The sequence below is a fragment of the Lissotriton helveticus genome, chromosome 2_1 (assembly GCF_964261635.1).
Source record: "Lissotriton helveticus chromosome 2_1, aLisHel1.1, whole genome shotgun sequence".
NCBI lineage: Eukaryota > Metazoa > Chordata > Amphibia > Caudata > Salamandridae > Lissotriton > Lissotriton helveticus.
Genome location: NC_136059.1, coordinates 738,413,154 through 738,429,715, shown reverse-complemented (window position 1 = coordinate 738,429,715; position 16,562 = coordinate 738,413,154). Strand labels below are relative to the sequence as shown.

Genomic DNA, 16,562 nt, shown 5'->3' with positions numbered 1-16,562 from the left:
TCACCACCTAGTGATGACATGCTTCATCATCGGGCCCCACCAAAGAGACCGAGTGTCTCCCTGGTGTGCTGCAACGCCAGGTTTACTGCGGAGCGGGTTGGTGAGTTCAGGCAGTGTTGTGCAAAGAAAAGTAACTAGTGAGTGGTGGATGGTTAAAAAACAGTCCGTAGTGTATCAAAATAACTTTATTTAAATGATCACTAAGGATAGGTTTAAAATTATGTGTTGGAAATTTTGTCCACAATTAGTTGAGTCGTAGTTTCCTAAATATCAGTTGACATGTTTCAGCCACAAAACAGTGTAATTTTACCTGGCATTCATCGGGACTCTGCGTGTGCTAAACCCTGGTGGAATGGACGCGCTAAGGCCCACCCTTACCTAGGGGCGTGAAAGTGAAAATTAACAAAAAGGTGAAAAGTGCAAAAAAATTAGGAAGGGGAGAATGTCTTCCTAATTACTCCTGGTTTAGGAGGCTTCCAGCTTAAGGGTTTCTGCACCTGTAAATGGAAATGACAAGGACATACAGAAAGGACAAAACATACATTCAGTAATGATGCTTAACACTTGTGTACATCGCTAGTGCTCCAGTTCGTGGTTTGAGAGACATTTGTGGTAAAATAACGATATAGTTATCACCACCGTAGTCCCTGGGCTTATAGATGCTAAACAGTGGGTAGTGCTGTGTACTACTCGTGCTATGCAAAAGTATGGTTGATTAAAAGGAAGGTATTTTCCTTGTAGCTATCAAATTAAAATGCAGGCACGATCGTGCTAACAGGTTAAAAATATATCTCATTTTCGTGGTGTTAGGAATTCGCACCATGGGTCTCAGGAGGGGGGTGGGAACGTAATTGGCACACCCTGCGGTTTTACAAAACAAAGGAAGTAAACGCACAGTCAGTCGTATAGCGTTAGAGAAATACTAAGCTCGGTAGTGAAATCGTGAACAGATTTTGGCTTCTACTCACGCCCTCGACGCTCGGCACCCGCTGTGTACCTGCATCTACCCTCGACCGGACCCCGAAGATGTGGACGCGGGGCCAGGAGAGCATTAAATGGAGGTTTTCGGAATGATCGGCTTCCGGGTGGGCGTGGCCGCATTCTGTCGGTGCCCACGTATGGGCCAATCAGGAAGATCTTACGTCATCTGACGTTACAGTCACATGGTCAGGAAGTATCCTGACGCGTGAATGTTGTCTGTTGGTATGGTGACCCTCGGCTTTAACACCGGGGCGGTCGCTTACTTCAATGGACTGGGGCTTGGTCAAATGCTCCAATCAGAGGCCCGTCATTGCGGAGCCCGGGAGCTTGTGTCCGTACACGATCAGTAAGAGATCACAAAAACCAGTTCAGCGCTAAGGGAAAGCGCAATAATCTATAAGATCTGATTTTAATGGCAGCAAAGAGTTTATTAATGTGCCTGAAACTGGTGTTAGGCTTATCATCTTGAGGGGCAAAATTGTGTGCTTACTTGTGTACTGATAGCCAATGGGTCCTCGTAACAATGGTGGTGGGTCTCACATGGCAAAATAGGAACACAGGGAGGGGGGAGTTAAGGGGAATGGTTCGTAAGGGACAGAGTGAGGCTCATTGTGCTAAGCTGTTCAACAATTACAGGGGTGCCTGCCTGACAAAGGTCTAATTGTATTCATTTGATCACAGAGTTCCATGGAATATCGTCATTTAATCCAAGTAGGTGGGTCCCAAGCCTATAAACCCACCGCTGTTCTTTTTCAAAAAGGCGGTGATTGATATTATTGCCACTACTCACATGTTCAATAACGGTCCATTGCATGTCATTTGTTGTATGGTTGAGTTCGAGAAAGTGTCTGCTCATTTTAGTTGTGACTTTCTTACATCTGATGTTTGATCGCTGTTCACAGATTCTCTGTTTTACCCTTCTACTGGTCATGCCTACATAGCGCAATTTACAGGGCACGTGATAAGATAGATCACGTTTTGCGTGTTGCAATTGGTATGATCTTTCTGTAAACAAGTTTTGCCAGGCTTGAGTTCTAACGTTTTTGAGTGTACCGTGAGGTGGCAGACGCTACAGTTAGAGCATGAGTAATGGCCGACCACTTTTGGTAGGCCCCAGATGTTTGTAACTGATCTTGGTGTCTCTGTGGTTTTTTGTTTTGGTCGTGTGTGGACCAGGGCATCCTTCAGACTACGTCCTTTCTTAAAGGAAAAAAGCGGTTTCTCCCAAGTTTTGTTTGTACTGGACAATATTCTCCAGTTCTTGTTTATTGATTTCTTCACAATGTTTGAAAGTGTGCTATGTGTGGTTACACGTGTCAGTAGGATGTCTTTTGTGTTACTGACCCTGTCCTCAAGGAGCACTTCCCTCGGCTGGTTACGGGCTCTTTTATAGCCCTTGCTCTGGATTGCATGTGGGTAACCTCTCGCCTTAAGCTTTGATGATAGATCTGCAGATTGGATTTTGAAATCCTGTAATTCAGAACAGTTCCGTCTTAGCCGTAAATATTGGCCGTAGGGGAGGTTTTCTTTTAGAGGGCGAGGGTGAAAACTGGTGTACTCTAGGAGGTTGTTTTTAGCCGTAGGCTTATGGTATGTCTTGGTGGTGAACCTTGTTCCGGTGACTTGGATTGTTACATCCAAAAAGGTTGCCTCAGTTTTGCTGGTGGCATGTGTAAATCTTAGGTTGTGATCCAGGGTATTGACCCAGGTAAGAAAATCCTGTAGCTGTTCATCGCCGCCGGTCCAAATGACCAGGACGTCGTCAATATAGCGCTTCCAAACTTGGATGGACGTGGAGAAAGGGCTATCTGGTTGCAGGATGTATTTCTCTTCAAAGTCTGCCACATAAAGGCCTGCCACACTGGGGGCAAATGTGCTGCCCATTGAGGTCCCAGTGCATTGAAGGAAAAGGTTGCCTTTATGAGAAAAGAAGTTCTCTTTGAGCGCCAAAGTTGCACACTCCAAGATGAATTTTTTTGAAGCCTGGTAGTTCCAAATAACAGAGTCTAGAGCCGCCCCCAGGACCTTGATGGTGTTGTCCTGGGGGATGCTCGTATAAAGGCTCTCGATGTCTAGCGTGACTAGTGTTACTGTATTTTTAGTAAAACTGAGGTCCTGGAGTAACTGAAGGAGGCTCTCGGTATCCTTAAGATAGGTTGGGGTGCTCTGGACTATCGGCTTTAAGTAATAGTCACAAAAGCACGATAATGGCTCCAATAAAGAGCCAATCCCTGACACGATCGGACGTCCAGGTGGGGGCATCCGATTTTTGTGGGTTTCAGGCAGTGTGTAAAAATAGGGTGTTGTACTCTCATTAGTTCTGAGAAGTTCAGGCTCCATTGCAAGCTCGCTGCTTTCTTTAGGAACCTGAAACTTAAAGCTTTCTTTGAGGGCAAAGAAGACCCTAATGAAGCCTCTCATAATGGGGACACCAGCCTCAGACTGAGCTCTACGTTTAACCCTCCGCCGCACACAGTGCCGGCTGCTATCACTGCTTTTGAACAGGCAGTGTTATTGGACCTTGAAACCTGCCAAAACCCAACAACTTATAACAATTTCAGTACTGCAGAATACCATGCACTACAGGCTTTGCAAAACGACCAGAGCATTACGATCAAGCCAGCGGACAAAGGCGGTGGCCTTGTCATACAGAATACTGTTGACTATGACAAGGCATGCCAAGTACTCCTGGATGACAAGAAAAATTACAAACCTCTGACGCTAGACCCTGCAGAGGATCTGAGAACACGGATTTCGGAACTGGTTAAGAGAGCAGAAGAAGACGGGCTAATCTCAAAAAATGAAGCGGATTTTCTCAGTACTAATGAGAGTATAACACCCTGTTTTTACACACTGCCTAAAACCCACAAAAAACGGATGCCCCCACCTGGACGTCCGATCGTGTCAGGGATTGGCTCTTTATTGGAGCCATTATCGCGCTTTTGTGACTATTACTTAAAGCCGATAGTCCAGAGCACCCCAACCTATCTTAAGGATACCAAGAGCCTCCTTCAGTTACTCCAGGACCTCAGTTTTACTGAAAATACAGTAACACTAGTCACGCTAGACATCGAGAGCCTTTATACGAGCATCCCCCAGGACGACATCATCAAGGTCCCGGGGGCGGCTCTAGACTCTGTTATTTGGAACTACCAGGCTTCAAAAAAATTCATCTTGGAGTGTGCAACTTTGGCGCTCAAAGAGAACTTCTTTTCTTGTAAAGGCAACCTTTTCCTTCAATGCACTGGGACCTCAATGGGCAGCACATTTGCCCCCAGTGTGGCAGGCCTTTATGTGGCAGACTTTGAAGAGAAATACATCCTGCAACCAGATAGCCCTTTCTCCACGTCCATCCAAGTTTGGAAGCGCTATATTGACGACGTCCTGGTCATTTGGACCGGCGGCGATGAACACCTGCAGGCTTTTCTTACCTGGGTCAATACCCTGGATCACAACCCAAGATTTACACATGCCACCAGCAAAACTGAGGCAACCTTTTTGGATGTAACAATCCAAGTCACCGGAACAAGGTTCACCACCAAGACATACCATAAGCCTACTGCTAAAAACAACCTCCTAGAGTACACCAGTTTTCACCCTCACCCTCTAAAAGAAAACCTCCCCTACGGCCAATATTTACGGCTAAGACGGAACTGTTCTGAATTACAGGATTTCAAAATCCAATCTGCAGATCTATCATCAAAGCTTAAGGCGAGAGGTTACCAACATGCAATCCTGAGCAAGGGATATAAAAGAGCCCGTACCCAGCAGAGGGAAGTGCTCCTTGAGGACAGGGTCAGTAACACAAAAGACATCCCACTGACATGTGTAACCACACATAGCACACTTTCAAACATTGTGAAGAAATCAATAAACAAGAACTGGAGAATATTGTCCAGTACAAACAAAACTTGCGAGAAACCGCTTTTTTCCTTTAAGAAAGGACGTAGTCTGAAGGATGCCCTGGTCCACACACGACCAAAACAAAAAAACACAGAGACACCAAGATCAGTCACGGACATCTGGGGCCTACCAAAAGTGGTCGGCCATTACCCATGCTCTAACTGTAGCGTCTGCCACCTCATGGTACACTCAAAAACGTTAGAACTCGAGCCTGGCAAAACATGGATACAGAAAGATCATACCAATTGCAACACGCAAAACGTGATCTATCTCATCACGTGCCCCTGCAAATTGCGCTATGTAGGCATGACCAGTAGAAGGGTAAAACAGAGAATCTGTGAACACCGATCAAACATCAGATGTAGTTTCAAGTTTCAAGTTTTATTTATTTGTTTTGGTACTCTACTGAGGACCACAAATTTTGTTCGATAAAATCAGTTACAAATACTATTACATTTCATATTAATACAAAGCTAAAAAGGATTTTAAAAATGTATAAAAATTATAACAAACCAGTTCATTGGGTGGAGATTTACATACTATGATCAAGTCCTTTACAGTGGTGATACGGCAGTTAATGTATATAGGATACAAATATTTTGTCCTGGCTGCCACTACTTTTGGATTAGAGCATATGAAAAGAAGATGTTCCACATCCTGCTCCCCACCGTGGCAAAGATTACATAAGGAAGAACCATTTAAGTGCCATCTTGATGTTATAGTTAGCACTGGTAAAATGCCGAGCCGTAGCAGGATGATTGTTCTCCTAGCGCCACGCGAAAGATTAAAGTCTATGTATTGTTGCACTTGCTTAGGTGCAATTGTTTCCGCGAAGCTTTTGTACAGGATCAATTTGGCACAATGTGAGAAATCAAGATCATAACTGAGCCTAGGGGTAAAACATTTTAAAAAGAGTTTCAGTTGTGATGGAGTCCATGTGAGCAACAGATTAACATTAATCTCGGCTAGTTTAAATGCGGTGGTCATGTTGCTATAGAATACTTGTTTCGAAGTTCAGGCTCCATTGCGAGCTCGCTGCTTTCTTTAGGAAGCTGAAACTTAAAGCTTTCTTTGAGGGCAAAGAAGACCCTAATGAAGCCTCTCGTAATGGGGACACCAGCCTCAGACTGAGCTCTACGTTTAACCCTCCGCCGCACACAGTGCCGGCTGCTATCACTGCTTTTGAACAGGCAGTGTTTTTGGACCTTGAAACCTGCCAAAACCCAACAACTTATAACAATTTCAGTACTGCAGAATACCATGCACTACAGGCTTTGCAAAACGACCAGAGCATTACGATCAAGCCAGCGGACAAAGGCGGTGGCCTTGTCATACAGAATACTGTTGACTATGACAAGGCATGCCAAGTACTCCTGGATGACAAGAAAAATTACAAACCTCTGACGCTAGACCCTGCAGAGGATCTGAGAACACGGATTTCGGAACGGGTTAAGAGAGCAGAATAAGACGGGCTAATCTCAAAAAATGAAGCGGATTTTCTCAGTACTAATGAGAGTATAACACCCTGTTTTTACACACTGCCTAAAACCCACAAAAAACGGATGCCCCCACCTGGACGTCCGATCGTGTCAGGGATTGGCTCTTTATTGGAGCCATTATCGCGCTTTTGTGACTATTACTTAAAGCCGATAGTCCAGAGCACCCCAACCTATCTTAAGGATACCAAGAGCCTCCTTCAGTTACTCCAGGACCTCAGTTTTACTGAAAATACAGTAACACTAGTCACGCTAGACATCGAGAGCCTTTATACGAGCATCCCCCAGGACGACACCATCAAGGTCCCGGGGGCGGCTCTAGACTCTGTTATTTGGAACTACCAGGCTTCAAAAAAATTCATCTTGGAGTGTGCAACTTTGGCGCTCAAAGAGAACTTCTTTTCTTGTAAAGGCAACCTTTTCCTTCAATGCACTGGGACCTCAATGGGCAGCACATTTGCCCCCAGTGTGGCAGGCCTTTATGTGGCAGACTTTGAAGAGAAATACATCCTGCAACCAGATAGCCCTTTCTCCACGTCCATCCAAGTTTGGAAGCGCTATATTGACGACGTCCTGGTCATTTGGACCGGCGGCGATGAACAGCTACAGGATTTTCTTACCTGGGTCAATACCCTGGATCACAACCTAAGATTTACACATGCCACCAGCAAAACTGAGGCAACCTTTTTGGATGTAACAATCCAAGTCACCGGAACAAGGTTCACCACCAAGACATACCATAAGCCTACGGCTAAAAACAACCTCCTAGAGTACACCAGTTTTCACCCTCGCCCTCTAAAAGAAAACCTCCCCTACGGCGAATATTTACGACTAAGACGGAACTGTTCTGAATTACAGGATTTCAAAATCCAATCTGCAGATCTATCATCAAAGCTTAAGGCGAAAGGTTACCCACATGCAATCCTGAGCAAGGGCTATAAAAGAGCCCGTAACCAGCCGAGGGAAGTGCTCCTTGAGGACAGGGTCAGTAACACAAAAGACATCCTACTGACACGTGTAACCACACATAGCACACTTTCAAACATTGTGAAGAAATCAATAAACAAGAACTGGAGAATATTGTCCAATACAAACAAAACTTGGGAGAAACCGCTTTTTTCCTTTAAGAAAGGACGTAGTCTGAAGGATGCCCTGGTCCACACACGACCAAAACAAAAAACCACAGAGACACCAAGATCAGTTACAGACATCTGGGGCCTACCAAAAGTGGTCGGCCATTACTCATGCTCTAACTGTAGCATCTGCCACCTCACGGTACACTCAAAAACGTTAGAACTCAAGCCTGGCAAAACTTGGATACAGAAAGATCATACCAATTGCAACACGCAAAACGTGATCTATCTTATCACGTGCCCCTGTAAATTGCGCTATGTAGGCATGACCAGTAGAAGGGTAAAACAGAGAATCTGTGAACACCGATCAAACATCAGATGTAGTTTCAAGTTTCAAGTTATATTTATTTGTTTTGGTACTCTACTGAGGACCACAAATTTTGTTCGATAAAATCAGTTACAAATACTATTAAATTTCATATTAATACAAAGCTAAAAAGGATTTTAAAAATTTATAAAAATTATAACAAACCAGTTCATTGGGTGGAGATTTACATACTATGATCAAGTCCTTTACAGTGGTGATACGGCAGTTAATGTATATAGGATACAAATATTTTGTCCTGGCTGCCACTACTTTTGGATTAGGGCATATGAAAAGAAGATGTTCCACATCCTGCTCCCCACCGTGGCAAAGATTACATAAGGAAGAACCATTTAAGTGCCCTCTTGATGTTATAGTTAGCACTGGTAAAATGCCGAGCCGTAGCAGGATGATTGTTCTCCTAGCGCCATGCGAAAGATCAAAGTCTATGTATTGTTGCACTTGCTTAGGTGCAATTGTTTCCGCGAAGCTTTTATACAGGATCAATTTGGCACAATGTGAGAAATCAAGATCATAACTGAGCCTAGGGGTAAAACATTTTAAAAAGAGTTTCAGTTGTGATGGAGTCCATGTGAGCAACAGATTAACATTAATCTCGGCTAGTTTAAATGCGGTGGTCATGTTGCTATAGAATACTTGTTTCGAAGCATCGCAGTCGAAGGTCTCAGTTTTAAGTAATGAACGGAGAGTGCCATCCTTTGCATGCAGTAGGTTATATGCCCATCTGATAACATTTGCGTTGGCTCTTGAAAAGGAACTCGTGATAGAAATTACGAGGCGAAGAGCTTGCACCGGAATAGATTGTGATACCCTCAACATTTTCCTCAATATCTTCCCTTCTTTTTGGTCTAGGAATGACCACTGTTTTATTGGAATATATTCCAAGGCAAACGATAAAACTGGAGGTATCTTTGAGCTATATACTTTAAGGAGGGATGAGAAATGTCTGTTTCCTGATGCTACATATAGTCTTTGAAGGGCTCCGGCATGCACCTCGGATTTCCTAGTCAGGTTATTAACCTGTGAATTATTTTTTAATGTCTTAGTAAAAATCCTGCCCAGGTAAGTATATTCCTCAATCTCTTCTATGATTCCAACGCCGAGTCTCCCACAACATTTAGTGCTTCTTTTTCTCCCTGAAAAGGAAACTATTTTTGTTTTAGTGAGATTCGGGATGTAAAAGTTTTCTTGAGTATATTTGTTCAAAGTGTCTAGAGTTCTTTGTAGGCCGAAGGGGGTAAGGTCTAAGACTACAATATCGTCTGCATATAAGAGGGTGTGAATGTTTTGGGCAGCGATCTTTGGAGGCAGACTTGGCACTTGTTGCAGGTGTTGAGGCACATCACTAAGATATAATGAGAATAACAAAGGGGCTAGAAGACACCCCTGCTTGAGTCCGTTTGCTGTTGGAATTTTTTTGGTCAGGCTTTTTTCACTCCCCATTTGCACTTGACACCACGTGTGCGAATCCAATGTAATTATGATTTGTAATAATTGTTCAGGGATTCTTAGCTTCCTCAGTTTTTTCCAGAGAGTTGGTCTATCAACTCGATCAAATGCGGTAGAAAAATCGATGAATGCTGCGTATACCGGTTGAGATTTTCCCACAACGTATTTGTCGAGGATTGTTTGTAATATTGCGATGTTATCAGTAACCGAGTGCTTTGGCCTGAAGCCAGCCTGATATATGGGAATTAAGTCCTGAGAAAATGCCCAATTTTTAAGTTGGTCTAATACTTCAGCTGCGAAGATTTTCCCAGTGGCATCTTGTAATGCTATTTGACGTTAGTTACCAGCCTGATGTCTTGATCCTTTTTAGAAGATCGGTATTATGATGCTCCCCTTCCAGGATTTTGGCACTACTCCTGTTTTAAAGATGAAATTAAAGAGGGGAGAGAGCATCCTACTCCAACCCTTAGGATCTGCTTGTAGGACCTTGATGGGGATTTGGTCTGGGCCGGAGGCTCCTGTGGATCTCGCCTTTCGAATGTGCATTTCTATCGAAAACGGGGAGGTGGTTCCAATCGGTACGTTGTTTTGTTCACTATTATTCCCAGCATTTTTGGCCTCTTCATTACTCATGTTTGCTCTGTATAAGGCTGTCAGGTAAATTTCCCATTCTTGAGGCGGGACTGGGATGGAATGCAGGGCTTTTTTTGTTCCAGTTTCCTTTGCAATTAGTGACCAGTATGATCGTTGGTTGCGCTGTTTTGCCGCAATTTGAAGGTCGACCCAATTTTTGTCCTGCTTTATTCTTTTTAAGCGAAACTTTTCTCGCTTTAGTTGATTTTTTAGTTTGTTAATTTCTGCCTGTCTTAAGATTGTACGGTCCACATATTGTGCTCTAATAAGTTTGTTTAGTCTTTTTGCAGTTGCTGAATTCAAAATTTAGTTTTTGTTTTTGTTTTTATTCATTACTGGTGGAACTTGTTGCAATTTATTTTGAAAGACTTGTTTTAGTTTCTCAATAATGGATTCAAAATTTGTTATCAGGTCAGCGGAATATTCTTTGGATAAAAGGTGATTTGTGTCAATTAAGGTAGTTATTTTGTCTAACATATTTGAGTTCCAGTAGATCCACCTTTGATTTATTTGTGCCTCGACTGTACTTTGTTTATACATGATATGACTAGGTGAGCAGATGCTTATTTTCCATTGCATATGTAATAGCAGGATTGCATGGTCACTCTCTTCAATGAAATAGGTGCGAAGATTTGAAACGGACTCAAACGACTCCATACTACAGATTATATAATCTAGGATTGAGAGGGTTTTATTTCCTCGTCTGGTGTAGGATGCAGGGATATCACCCTCCACATTCCCGTTTAGTATAATTCCGTTTAGTGTTGGAAGTGACGCTAATAGCATTTTCCCCCTTTTATCAGCCCTACTTCTAGTCGGGAACGTCGGCACCGGTATTTCTAGAACTTCATCTTTGTACCAGTTTGCCCAGTTGGAGATTTCGGTATTTGATATTTTACCGTTGAAGTCACCCATAATTAAGTATGGCGGATAAGATTGTGCTTCGATTATTTGCTGAATGGCATCGAAGGTTTCCGCAAATTGGACATCGTTCTTTGGTCCTGGAGGGACATATACATTGAAGAGTAATAGACTTTTTTGAGGGTCTGAGGAGTGAGTCTCCAACCTGATCTTTATACACTGGAATTGCTTAGACTTGGTATCAACAATCTCTTGAGTACAGCGATATTCTTCCCTTAATAGGATAGCTATCCCTCCTCTAGCGTGTCCCCGTTTAGTCTCCTGTGCGGGGATATCATAAACAAAATATCCGTCCTGGTTAAAAGTTTTTATTGACCAGGTTTCCTGTAATGCCAATATGTCCGGTCCATTTTTTATAGCTTCCATCATTTTGTCTGTGGTTTTCCCTGCCATGTTCCAAGATGTTATCGAAAGGCCATTGCTAAACGGAATGTATCGGATTCTTTGCATTTTTCCTACCGTTCAGTGACTCTGAGATCCATGCCCATGTCTGGAACGTTTTTGCGGCTTCCTTTGCTTCTGCAACATGGCTCCAAACTTCCCTTTCTCCGTTCTTTACTAAGATTCTTACATTTTGATTTGATTTTAAATTTGTTACTGAGTCTTCTATACTGTAGATAGTTTTATTTTGAATTTGGGGGTTCTCCCATAGAGATCCTATAAACAATTTATTCGGATGGTTGAGTATGGTTTCCTGTGTTGGGACCAAATCGTAGCCACATTTATGCAAGGTCTCCTGTTCTCTTAGAACAATCCCTGGTATCACTGGTGACCAAAATGTTACCACCGCTGTTTTGATGTTTTCTTTATCAGGGAATATTACTAAATCGATCTCTTTACTTGTTAAGGTTTGTAGCGAAGTTATACGTTGGAGAAGATTGACTATCCTACCCCGATTTAGTGGGATACTATCCGTGGGAAAAAGCTCTGTTATTTGTAGATATTTTGACAATGTTTCTTCCCTGAATGGGGTTATTTTATCATGATCTTCTGGTTCTATACCACGCTCCCTTAACCCTATAGTTAATGGATTGAGGTAAAATTCTTCGGCTCTTGGGTTTAAATTGGTGTTTTCTCTAGAAATTTTATTGTCTACATTTACTCCCACGTTTTGATTTTTTCCCTTTACCGGAATCGGTGTTTTCGTAGTTTTTTTATACTCTTGCTGGAGTGTAGAAGGGATTATTGCTTTTTGGAATTTGAGTCTGCGTGCTTTCTTTTTTGTGATTCTTCGCTGCGGTTTTCCTCTTTTTTTTCCAGTTCCTTCTTGGTTCTTCTTGATTTTTTGTGTGTCCCCCGCTTGTTCACCATCGAGGATGATATTTGTCTTCTTTCCTTGATCAATCACTAAATTGATCGTTATTGTTTTATTTTTGGTGTTAGTAAAAATAGGATATTGGTTAATGGTATTAATTGAATCTTCGCTGAAGAGTTTCTTTAGAGAATATATAGTAGGTTCCTGACAGTTATTCTGAGTTCCCTTATTTGATCTTCCTTTCGTTTGAGTACCAATGTCACTTTTTCCCTGAACTTGCAGCATGTTAATAATGTTGTTATTACTTATTGCCTCTTGAGAGTTTACTGGTGTTTCTTGTATTTTTGTTGACTCAGGGTGATCTTTTTTTCTTTTTTCTTCTACTAGAAATGTTAGTATTCCTATTTGGACATCAAGAGTTTGATCTGAGTTCTCTAGTATATGGCCTAAGAGTGAGAGTACAGATTCTAATATTCTTTGCAAGGTAAAAAGAGATTTGGATACTGGAGTGTTGTAATTATTTAAGCTGGAGGATTTAAACATGTAAAGGTCTGGTGAATATTCAAGGTCATCTTCTTGATCTGGGGACTTTTGTAGTGTGCTAGTAAGTATATCCTCTACCCTTATTTGCGGTTCAAGCTTCTTTTCGTCCTCCTTGTCGATTGTTTCTGGACATAAGTTGTTACAATCAGCGCTACATTGGATATTTAATAGACTCAGGGTAATTAGGCCGGATAAGTCTGATTCCAGGGGGGACTCCTCTATGAGTGATGGACTGGTAGTTTGTTTAGGGTCAAATAAAGGGTTAGTTAAATTTCGTTCACCTAATTGATCCTGTAAAGCACCCGATATGTCTTTTCCACCCTCCTTCAGCTCCGGTTTTGTTCCTTCATTTTGCAGTTTATTTTCTATTTGGTCTTTGATGGTAGATGTGGAAAAATAATTAGTTATTGCAGGAGTCCTTAATATCCGTCCACTTTTCACCGCTTTATTGGAGGACTTCCTAATTGCCTCTTCCGTTCCCATTCGTTTCATAAAAATGGTTCGCGACCTCAACTTCTTGAAGGCCATATCCTTATTCTGGGGCAACAGTTTATTCCACCTTCCCGAGGTGGTAAATATTTTTTGGCTACCCCACGTATTTAGGCTACCCCACGTGTTACCTAACGTAGTATGGGCTGTAAGGAGGCGGCAAGGTCCCTCTAGGCACAAGACAAATGGCTGTTTAGACTCTCTTTTGGAGGCGCAGGGCACTTTAGGGGGGTCACTGGGGCGGGGAAAGGCAGCACTGACCGCTCAAATCACCACCACCCCCTTCCCCGAGCCCGGGCTCCCCTCTCACCGTCCCACTGCTGGATGCCTCCACTCAAGCTGGCCGTCTCGTTCCTCAGAGTCTACCAGTTCCCGGGGCTCCTCACCGATTTCTCAAGCCACTCAAACTACTCCAATACTGGTGCTCCACTGACATCTCTAGTCCTCTCCTCCCTCTCCGGTCCGCCTCAGTCTGCTCATTGGTCTCCTCCGCACTGCTGGTCGACGGCTAACGGCAGACCTTTTACTGATATTTTCCGCTGGGGCCGCCGTTGCTCTGTAATCCACTCTGTTGGGACCCGAGTACTCGGTCTCACCTTGGAAGTTATCGGCAGATTACAGGTTGTTGCCTCGATTAGGCTACCGGCTACGGTTCAAATCGCACTGCGGGTGCCCGTTGAGTGTTAATCTCAGCAACGGTGACCTCTGTAGCACTACTGCTCGGGCTGACTGCTTGCTGTGCGCATTGCAGGGGCCCATTGGGCCGGCGGGCGGGTGGGCGGGAGATCCTTCGATTATATCGCCAAGGCTTAACCTCCCACTCCTGCTCCTGCTCCTGCTCCTGCTCCTGCTCCGTTCGCGCTCCACACCAGATGTAAGAAAGTCACAACTAAAATGAGCAGACACGTTCTCGAACTCAACCATACAACAAATGACATGCAATGGACAGTTATTGAACATGTGAGTAGTGGCAATAACATCAATCACCGCCTTTTTGAAAAAGAACAGCGGTGGGTTTATAGGCTTGGGACCCACCTACTTGGATTAAATGACGATATTCCATGGAACTCTGTGATCAAATGAATACAATTAGACCTTTGTCAGGCAGGCACCCCTGTAATTGTTGAACAGCTTAGCACAATGAGCCTCACTCTGTCCCTTACGAACCGTTCCCCTTAACTCCCCCCCTCCCTGTGTTCCTATTTTGCCATGTGAGACCCACCACCATTGTTACGAGGGCGCATTGGCTATCAGTACACAAGTAAGCACACAATTTTGCCCCTCAGGATGATAAGCCTAACACCAGTTTCAGGCACATTAATAAACTCTTTGCTGCCATTAAAATCAGATCTTATAGATTATTGCGCTTTCCCTTAGCGCTAAACTGGTTTTTGTGATCTCTTACTGATCGTGTACGGACACAAGCTCCCAGGCTCCGCAATGACGGGCCTCTGATTGGAGCATTTGACCAAGCCCCCAGTCCATTGAAGTAAGCGACCGCCCCGGTGTTAAAGCCGAGGGTCACCATACCAACAGACAACATTCACGCATCTGGATACTTCCTGGCCATGTGACTGTAACGTCAGATGACGTAGGATCTTCCTGATTGGCCCATACGTGGGCACCGACAGAATGCGGCCACGCCCACCCAGAAGCCGATCATTCCGAAAACCTCCATGTAATGCTCTCCTGGCCCCGTGTCCACATCTTCGGGGTCCGGTCGAGGGTAGATGCAGGTACACAGCGGGTGCCGAGCGTCGAGGGCGTGAGTAGAAACCAAAATCTGTTCACAATTTCACTACCGAGCTAAGTATTTCTCTAACGCTATACGACTGACTGTGTGTTTACTTCCTTTGTTTTGTAAAACCGCAGGGTGTGCCAATTACGTTCCCACCCCCCTCCTGAGACCCATGGTGCGAATTCCTAACACCACGAAAGTGAGATATATTTTTAACCTGTTAGCACGATCGTGCCTGCATTTTAATTTGATAGCTACAAGGGAAATACCTTCCTTTTAATCAACCATACTTTTGCATAGCACGAGTAGTACACAGCACTACCCACTGTTTAGCATCTATAAGCCCAGGGACTACGGTGGTGATAACTATATCGTTATTTTACCACAAATGTCTCTCAAACCACGCACTGGAGCACTAGCGATGTACACAAGTGTTCAGCATCATTACTGAATGTATGTTTTGTCCTTTCTGTATGTCCTTGTCATTTCCATTTATAGGTGCAGAAACCCTTAAGCTGGAAGCCTCCTAAACCAGAAGTAATTAGGAAGACATTCTCCCCTTCCTAATTTTTTTGCACTTTCACCTTTTTGTTAATTTTCACTTTCACGCCCCTAGGTAAGGGTGGGCCTTAGTGCGTCCATTCCACCAGGGTTTAGCACACGCAGAGTCCTGATGAATGCCAGGTAAAATTACACCGTTTTGTGGCTGAAACATGTCGACTGATATTTAGGAAACTACCACTCAACTAATTGTGGACAAAATTTCCAACCCATAATTTTAAACCTATCCTTAGTGATCATTTAAATAAAGTTATTTTGATACACAATGGACTGTTTTTTAACCATCCACCACTCACTAGTTACTTTTCTTTGCACAACACTGCCTGAACTCACCAACCCGCTCCGCAGTAAATCTGGCGTTGCAGCACACCAAAGAGACACTCAGTCTCTTTGGTGGGGCCCGATGATGAAGCATGCCATCACTAGGTGGTGAGTGAGGGCTTTCTAAAAACGTCTCAAGTGAAGCCGTTTGTTTGCTCCTTCTTGTGGTCTTATATAATAAAAAGCATTGGACACTCTTCTTTACAAGTTTAGGCAAAACCAATAGGTCTGAGATATGAAACCTATTTGTTTGCTAGTACTTTTTTCTGAATCTTAGTTGGCCTCTTCATATGTAAGCGCATTCCCCTTTCGACCCGTTTTGAAAATAGTTTGGAAATGTTTAACTTTCCCCAAAATGGTCCAGGATTGGAGTAAGATTATTAAAGAAGCCCACTAGGCTACTATGGGGAAAGTTTCCCTTTCCCCTAACATTCAAGTGCTGGAGTTATAATAGAAAATTAGCCTTACCAGCATCCAGTGGTGGCTGCCATCTAAAGGGATGGAGGATGGGCGCATGTGTGGAAAATGGTATTACAAAAATACATAAAAATAAAACTTACCTTACACGACGTCCTCACTCCTGACCTCTTCTCTACTGAAACTGCAGCATGTGAGCAGCGCCAGGATTGGTGGGAGCCGCCTCACTCACCACTCCACAGCACTCTGGAGGCCTGCACTTACTTAGAGTAAGACAGCTTGGTTGACAGGTTTAAAGTGCGCATGCGTGGCTGGCCGCCGAAGACGGCCGGGAAAAAGAACATGGGCACTTCAAACACTTCTTTAGTGGGGCCACCCTCCTCCCTGTTGCTGTCAC

At 43.6% G+C, this 16,562-nt stretch overlaps 1 protein-coding gene across 1 annotated transcript in view; it reads left to right on the top strand.

The window, feature by feature from the left end:
- Positions 1-16,562, top strand: part of LOC144819485 (uncharacterized) — a 646,675-nt gene that overhangs the window by 37,506 nt on the left and 592,607 nt on the right. The gene's annotated exons all lie outside the window — the stretch shown is intronic.